Here is an 8,541-nt window from a genome sequence, read left to right as displayed (position 1 = left end):
GAGTAAGAGAAAGAGAGAAAGAGACCTATTTATAAAGAGAGAGAGTGTAAGACCTAAGAGAGAGAGAAAGGAAGAGACCTAAAGAGAGAAGGAGAGGGAGAGGGGTAGACCCACAGAGAGAGAGAAACCTAAAGAGAGAGAGAGATCTAAAGAAAAAGGGACCTAAAGGGAGGGACCTAAAGAGAGAGAGAGAGATAGGTCTCTCTCTCTCTTTCCATCTCTCTTTCTTTAGGTGTCTCTCTCTTTTTCTCTCTCTCTCGTTCTCTCTTTAGGTCTTTTTAGCTCTCTCTCTCTTTTTAGGTTTCTCTCTCTCTTTAGGTCTCTCTCTTTCTATCTCTCTCTCTCTCTTTCGCTCCGTCTCTCTTTCTCTATAGGTCTCTCTCTCTCTCTCTAGGTTTCTCTCTCACTCTTTTTAGGTCTCTCTCTCTCAGTCCTTGGGTCTTTCTCTCTCTTTAGGGCTCTCCCTCTATCCTTTCTCTTTCTCTTTAGGTCTCTCTCTCTCTCTCTCTAGGTTTCTCTCTCACTCTCTTTAGGTCTCTCTCTCTCTCCTTGGGTCTTTCTCTCTCTTTAGGTCTCTCTCTCTATCCTTAGATCTCCCTCTCTCTTTAGGTCTCCCTCTCTCTCTTTTTTTTTTTTTTTTTTTTAATCCCTCTCTCTCTCTGTCTCTTTAGGTCTCTGTCTCTCTCTCCCCTCTTCCTCTCTAGGTCCCTCTCTCTCTTTAGATCTCTATCTCTCTCTAGGTCTCTCCCCCCCTCTCTTTAGGTCTCTCTCTCCCCCTCTCTCTTTAGGTCTCTCTCTCTCTCTCTCTTTAGGTTTCTCTCTCTTTCTCTCCTTAGGTCTCTGTCTCTCTCTCTTTTTCTCCTTAGGTCTCTGTCTCTCTCTCTTTAGGTCTCTCTCTCTCTTTAGGTCTCTCTCCCTCTCTCTCTTTAGGTCTCTCTCTCTCTTTAGGTTTTTCTCTCTCTCCCTCTTTAGGTCTCTCTCTGTCTCTCTTTAGTTCTCTCTCTTTCTCTCTTTGGGTCTCTCTCTCTCTTTAGGTCTTTCTATCTCTCTCCTTTTAGGTCTCTCTCTCTTTAGGTCTCTCCCTCTCTCTTTTGGTCTCGCTCTAGGGAAAAGAGAGGGGGGAAGAGAGAGAGGGGGGAAAAGAGAGAGAAAGGGGGGAAAGAGAGTGAGGGGGGGAAGAGAGAGAGGTGGAAAAGGGAGATAGAGAGGGGGGAAGAGAGAGATAGGGGGAAAAAGAGAGAGAGAGGGGGAGAGAGAGAGAGGAGGAAAGAAAGAGGGAGAGGGGGAAAGAGAGAGAGAGAAATGGGGGGGGGGGAGAGAGGGGGGGAGAGAGAGAGATAGGAGGAGGGAAGAGAGAGAGGGAAAGACAGAGAAAGAGAGAGAGGGAAAGACAGAGAGAGAGAGAGAGACAGAGAGAGAGAGAGAGTGAGAAAAAAGAGAGACCTAAAGAAAGAGAAAGAGAGAGACACCTAAAAAGAGAGTGAGAGAGAGAGAGAGGGAGGGAAAGAAAGAGAGAGGGGGAAAGAGAGAGAGAGGGGAGGAGAGGGGGGAAAGAGAAAGAGAGGAGGGAAAGGAAGAGAGAGGGGGGGGGAGAGAGAGAGAGAGGGGGGAAGAGAGAGAGAGGAGGAAAGAGAGAGAGGGAGAGAGAGAGATAGGGGGAATGAGGGAGAGAGTGGTGGGGGGGAAGAGAGAGAGAAGAGAAACTGGGAGGCTGTGGGTCGGCAAAGAGAGAGAGAGAGGGGGTGAGTCAAGGAAGACGAAGGGGGGCGGTGAGAGTAGATAAGGGGGGGTGCGTAGAGAGATGAGAAAAGAGGGGAGGAAAGACGCCATCAAGGCCCGGTCGTGAAAGAGAGGCGAGGACGGGTTAAAAAAGAGAGAAAGAAGTCGAGAGAGAGGAGATGACGGAGAGAGGGGGGGAGGGGGGAAAGAGAGAGGGGGAAAGAGAGCCAGAGGAGGGAAAAGGAGAGAGAGGGGAAAGATAGAGAGGGGGAGAAAGAGGAGGAAAGAGAGAGAGGGAGGGAAAGAGAGAGAGAGAAAGATAGGGGAAAGAGAGAGAGTGGTTGGGGGGAAAGAGAGAGAGAGAAAGGGGTGAGGGAGAGAGAGAGAGGGGGGAAAGAGAAAGAGCGAGAGAGAGAGGGGGGGAAGAGAGAGAGAGATAGGGGGAAAGAGAGAGTAGGGGATAGAGAGAGAGGGGGAAAGAAAGAGAGAGAGAGGGGAGAGAGAGGGGGGGGAGAGAGAGAAAGGGAAAGAGAGAGAGAGAGAGAGAATGAGAGAGAGAGACTTAAAGAGAGAGAGAGAGAGAGGGTTGTAGTGAGCTGATGGTTCAGCTCTTTCCTTCGGTCGAATTTAGCCTCTGAGTCGGGCTCTACCCAGATAACGCGAGTTCTTTCATGGCGCCAGGACGTTCAGGATCCTGGTCAGTGACGAAGGCGACGATGCAGAGGAACTTCTGCAGGTAGGCGCTGACAGAGGATCAGGACGACTGGTACGAGGATTGATCTGTTTTAGCGGCTGGGAGGAGTTTTCCAACCATATAGGTGCCTGGAGTTTGTCAGATCAACAAGTGTCTGAAATCACTGATTTTATCTTGGCTATACTGCGACGTAAGAATTTTTCCGTTTGGGTGATGGCGCCAAGTCATTGTTGGCTAGTCACGCGTTAATTCTATTGCTATTTACATTTAAATCACATGTATATATGGCTAATTCCTTTTATTTTATAAGATGTATTATGTGATTTTATGTTTAACTCCCATTTTTAATCTATCAAAATTTAGCTCAATGTAAGAAACGAAAAGAAAAGCCTTAACGTCTCTAACGAGCAGACGCGAAAATTGCGCTAGAATGACGAGTCTTGTGCGCTCAGGACTCGCGAACGAAAAAGAAAGGATGGGCGTAGACATTGTTGAGTAGTAAAAGGACGGCGTCTTCAACGACCTTAGGGTAGTTGCCACAGGTACCTGGCTCACACCAGTGTTCGTTCGGTCGGTCTGTTCTTCAGAAAGGCGAATATTTATAAAGGAATTTATTATGGCTTTTTGTCTCGCATGGTTGGAGACCGGCATTTGTACACGGTATTTTTTATCTATAGTTTTTTTGAGATTGCTTTTATGGGGTTTTATTTTGTTTTATATGGCTCTGAATTAATAATAACTTTGAATAACAGCTTAAGCGCGCTTTTTCTAGTTTCTCCCGTTTTTTAAGAAGTTGAAAGTGTATGAAGAAGCAACCGTGCATGCTATGATTACTCCCTGGACTATTTTTTATTAAACTTTATTTTGCCTTTGAGCCAAGATCCTTGTTTATTTAAACTTAGAGACACGGTAGTGATTTGATGCTTGAGCTTTTATTGAGTTAAATAATTAATGATGTCACTTACCAAGGAAGAATTCATTGGTGATTAATGCGAGTAATTAGTTATGTTGGTTTACGAACTGTATGAGACATTGGTGAATCTCTGCCTTGAATCGATTCTTTTCGTTTATATTTTCTAGAGGATCTGGCTTGTGATGATTTCGACTTTACAAACCCTTCAAGCCTTCTTGGGTCAGGATAGATGGTTACAGCTTTGGCCCTGCTATGAACCGTTGAATGATACGCTACATTTTTATTGATTTTAATGCTATCTGCCCCTGACAACGATACCTTAATAACACTCTCGGAGACACAGGACGCGCGAGCCTTGCTCTCAGGGCTCCTACGGCCGCCTTGGGATCATCCTTAAGCGGCATTTTGGTGGCGCGGTGGGTTTTGAAAGTCGTTTTGCCGAGCTATCGGGCTAAGCAAGCTTGTGTTGTCTGTGCGATGCATTCGTTTCTATTTTACCAATGATTTTTTAAAGAGATTTCGGCATGATTTTTAAGAGATTTCGCCACAATAACTTGAAGTTAAAGGTATAAGACTGGTGTAAAGTCAGCAATTAAATGAAAGGGTTTTTTTAAGCATGTATCTTACATGAAAACTCAAGTGTTCTTGAGATATGAGGTGATTTTTATTTTGAATTTTGCCAGTTTTTTATATCTATAACACTTTCTGGAAATTGTGTATGTTTCTATATTTTTAACGGGTGTTTTGAATTTGTGTTGGTATTTAAACTGACGTTTATAGGGGTTTGCTTTTCTTTTATCGGGTAGTTTTGACATAAACGAGGTGAAACGTCGGGCAAAAGGAAAGTCTCAGTCTGAACCATCGCAATTTGATCTTGATGAGGAGATTATCTGGTTAGAGGTCATGAGGTAAGGGGGATTGCTGAACGACTTGTCCAGTAGATGGCTCGTCTTGGACAAACAGAGGGAGTAAGGATGTGAACGAAATGAACAGGCAATGTTGGAGAAGTTACACTGAATGTAAAGGTAGGAGCTCTGTAGGTCTTCTGAGCTGAGGTGCCACGGCATCTCTCTGTTAAAGTGTGCTATGCAGGAGTTTCTTAGGAGAACTAGTTACAAAGATCTTAGAAGGGACTTCTTTTCTCCACTCAGCCCTAACTCCAGTAAACTCCTCAGTTGCTCGTTGTAAATCGTGGGCAGCAGAATGCCGACTTTCTCAGTTGACCCAAGTAATTCCCTTCGCACAGTTTCATCTCTTTAGTTCACCCACGTGGCAAGACCCAACCGATAGGTTGTAGTCTTGATCGTGATAGTATCACTAATTAGAGTCGAAGCGCCTGCTTTCAGCCACTTGAAGAAACAGAAGTGGAGGATGGATAGGCAGTTAGAAATAACCATTAGCCCGAACTGATGATGCTTTGATTCGTGTTCTGCAAACGGCAAATTGTAGAGGGCAGTGATATATATCATCAATTCACAATTTTGAAGATTCACACTTGGTCTGACTTTGCAAAAAGATACGCAAAAATTTAGGGGAACATGATTTGGGGATTCTTTAACTTTGTATGAAGTACGGATGATGGTGGTCCAGCACCCTTAGATTTTCATTTCTTAGAAGGGATCGGTCTATAGGGTTCGAGACCAGCGGGAAGAAGTTTGGCAACAGCGCCTTAATACGGAGGTGGTACTCAAGGATTGGGGTTGGTAAAAGGGAAAATCTTGCCCTAAGGAAGAGGTGATTCTGTACGTCTTAGTTGAGGCTGCGCAATGATGTGGAATGCTGAGTGGGCATAAGGAATGATGATGAGACTAAGCTCATGCAGCACTTGCTGGGGAGAAGAGAAAATTGCGGAAGTTCGGTACTCCAGTTTCCTATACGAGAGACGAGAGCTCAACCTTTACTCTCAGTTTGTGGGGTGTCGCGAGAAGGCCATTTTGTAGTGAGGCCCTTTCAGGAACACAGTGTGGAGAGGTCAGCACTATGGTTATCGCGGAGCCAAAAAGGGGTAATTTCGAGAGCCCACTATATTAACCTCAGGCGAACGACAGTTGATCGAGGCTGCGCGTCCAGTCAGTTGACTTCGAGTAATGACATCGTTGCACAAGAATTGTGGGAGACTCTTGTCAAAATCAGGAGTTTTTCTATGGCCATTCTGTGAAGCTTTTGTGGACACTGGATTGAAGTCATTTTGAAATTGGAAAATGACTAAGTCATTAACTCCAAAGAGAATTCATCACCAATACGTGGACTTGGGGGTGGTGTGCAGAGTCGGAATCTTCTAGCCATCTGAATGGGAGTGGGCTTTCCTTGGGAAAACGGCAGAAAGAAGATACGGCCGTGCCATTCACAGGGTGTGTGTATGGTGGAAGGTGTTGATTTTAGGGGGAACTCTTGATTGGAATGGATTTTCTAAGAAGATTTTGCTACCGGCTAGTACTAAATCAAGCCTAGAAGAATACTGAGGACTTGGAGGAGTGACTCTCTGTGCCTACACTGCAGGACGTCATTGGTAATCACAGTGTATTCAGAGTCCAGTCCGCGTGAACATAGTCAAAGCATTGCGTTAGGAGGAACAATGCCATCAGTGTGGTCGGTATGTCACTGTGATATTCCTGACGTTCTTTTAAGTCCTGGAAGTTATCATGAGGGAGCAAGATAAATTAATTGTGCCTCGACGGTGATTATACCCAAAGATGGATTAGCTTCTTGTCTTGGGCGTTTGAAAGGTGGAAACGTCTGTTGGCTTCGAGACTGGCACGCATGTTGCAACTGGTATTTGTGTACAGTGATGGAGTTATACAGAACCAGTTAAGGGCCAATGAAAGCTTGGAACAGTCACAAGGAACCAAGCGACAGAAGGCCCTCACCCGAAGAATTGGAACAGTGGACCGATGATGAGTCCTGAGCATTTCAGATCAGATGAGCGCGGAGAGTATTGATTTGTTTTGGTCACAGTTGGACTTTGATATGATGATACGGATTTCGGCGCGCGTATTCCCTGAAGCGAGCCTAGATGTTCCTCAGAGGGTCAGTGATGAATAGTAGATGATAAGGACTCAGTGACCAGACTAATTCATTTACCTGTAATTGGCGTCATGATATCTTGCATTACGGTATTATCACGGTTATTCGTGGAGACAAGTCTCTATACGGTACTCTGTGCTTATAGGTATCCAGCACCACCTTCCATACATGGACCAAGCCCTCTGTACGTCAAAGTGCGTTCTGAGACGGTCAAGAGAAGATAACGAAAGGTCTGTGATGAATGCTTGATGCAGGGGGCGCACATTGAGCCAGCACAATCCCTTGGCTCTCTCTGTTTGTCTTGTAAAGAAGAAGAGAGGCACAGTGCGTTTACTGTGTTGACTACGGACAGTCTCATTTTGTTTTCCAATAGTCGGATACTATCCTCTACCAAGGATTGAATAGAATGGTTGATGAATGGCGGGAGGATACAGAGTATTTCCCTGCTCGATGTCGGAGTGCTTATGGAGATCCAGTGGCACCAGAGGATAGGCTAAGACAGCTTCAGCGATGGTTATGCTCTTTCAATGGCGTCGTATGCCGTTTGGACTTCCCAGCCCCAACAACTTTTCAAAGAATATGAATGCTGTTACTAAGTCAGTGCTGGGAGGCTATTTAGATATTGTGAGATTGTGATTTTACAGCATAAAATTTTTGAAGAACTCCACCATCCTAAAAGAAAAAAAAACCTGCTAGATATTCGATTGAGCATTGGGATTCACACTAATGTAAACCAAATGTGAGTTTGTTGTGCCCAATTTTAGGTTTCTTGGGTTCGTTTGTAAGCCGATGGTTTTAGGATTTTAGGACTGATAAAGTTCGAGCCAACTCAGAGATGCACATCCAAAAGACAGTAGGGGTGTGCGGAGGATTTTGGGAGCTCGGATTTTCCGAAAGGCATGTTCCTTATTATGCACTAAATTGGCTATTCCACTGAAGTGATACAAAGGAACAAAAATTTAGGCTGTACTAACGAATGAGAAGCATTTAGGACTTTAAAGTGCTCTGATTACTGCACAGTGTTTAGCAGCAGCCCACTTTGATTGCCATTTGAAATGCCATACGATGCATCCCACGTTGCATTGGAGGTTGTTTTGATGCAAAGAGCCGGTAAGAATCACAATGCTATAGCTTATTTTAGAGAAGCTGGAGAGGCCCAGAGAGCGGTTTTGCCACAGATGTGAAGAGTGCAGTGTGAGAGTGTACGGGCTTTAGACTTCTGTTTTTGGCATAAGTTTACAGTTTAATGACATCGACTTTGTGTGTTTGTATTTACCTAAACAATAAGTCCCACGGAATGTCTAGGTGGGCTTTGAATTTGGACCTCATAATTCAAGATTGTACAGCTGGTACCTCCCATAGTACAGATATGCTTAGCCGACAATTGTTCTGTGTGTATGTTGATCCGACAAGACGATGCGGTATGAACAACTGAAAGATCCCATTGTGGTGACATTGTAGCATACTTTAGAAGAAAAAGTGATTAGAGAAAACACTCCCTTCTGATGAGTTCGAGCTTCAGAATGGATGGCCCTTTATATGTCGGACACTGCAGATAGGTTGTGAGTCAGTTGTTGTGCCAAGACAACTTCGAGAAGTGCTATAAATATCGCAACTATACCCTTAGCGCTCAATCCTGGGGTTTACAGGACTTTTGTCAAGTTAAAGGAAATGTTTGACTTTCCAAACATGCTCGGTATGTTGAAAGAATAGTGGCAAGCCTGTGAAGATGCCAAGAGTAAGGGTAGTTAGAAAAAGCTCCGTTAGCGGTGCACCAGATGTATCGATTCTCTTGGAAAGTGAAGTGCTGATCTTATTGAACTTGGGGAGATAGGAGGATATAGTTATGTAATCATCGTGGATCATTTGACTAGATTGTCCAGATTAACCACTCAAGATAAGGATGCAACCTCAGTGGCTGATGCCATATGTTTAAGAATTTGTTATGTTTGGTCTCAGGTTATTAAAACAGATGGCGGGTTGGTAAACAACGTTGTTCCAAGAATGTTGCCGTTGTTGCAATTAAGACAATTTAACCGATGCTATCAACAAGTAAGGATGGTAGAACGAAAAAAGGGTTGTAAAAGATGCAATTGCTTCTAGCACAGCACCAGGAAGTGGGACAGCTGATTCCTCACTTGAGGCTAGATTCTAGTGCAATATGGGAGTAAGGAAGGAGACCGCCCTTTAT

This window comes from Penaeus japonicus, unplaced genomic scaffold (assembly GCF_977035675.1).
Source record: "Penaeus japonicus unplaced genomic scaffold, GWHDUDI00000001_assembly GWHDUDI00000036, whole genome shotgun sequence".
NCBI classification, from domain to species: Eukaryota; Metazoa; Arthropoda; class Malacostraca; order Decapoda; family Penaeidae; genus Penaeus; species Penaeus japonicus.
The sequence above is the reverse complement of the archived record's forward strand: the minus strand, read 5'-3'. Positions refer to the sequence as shown.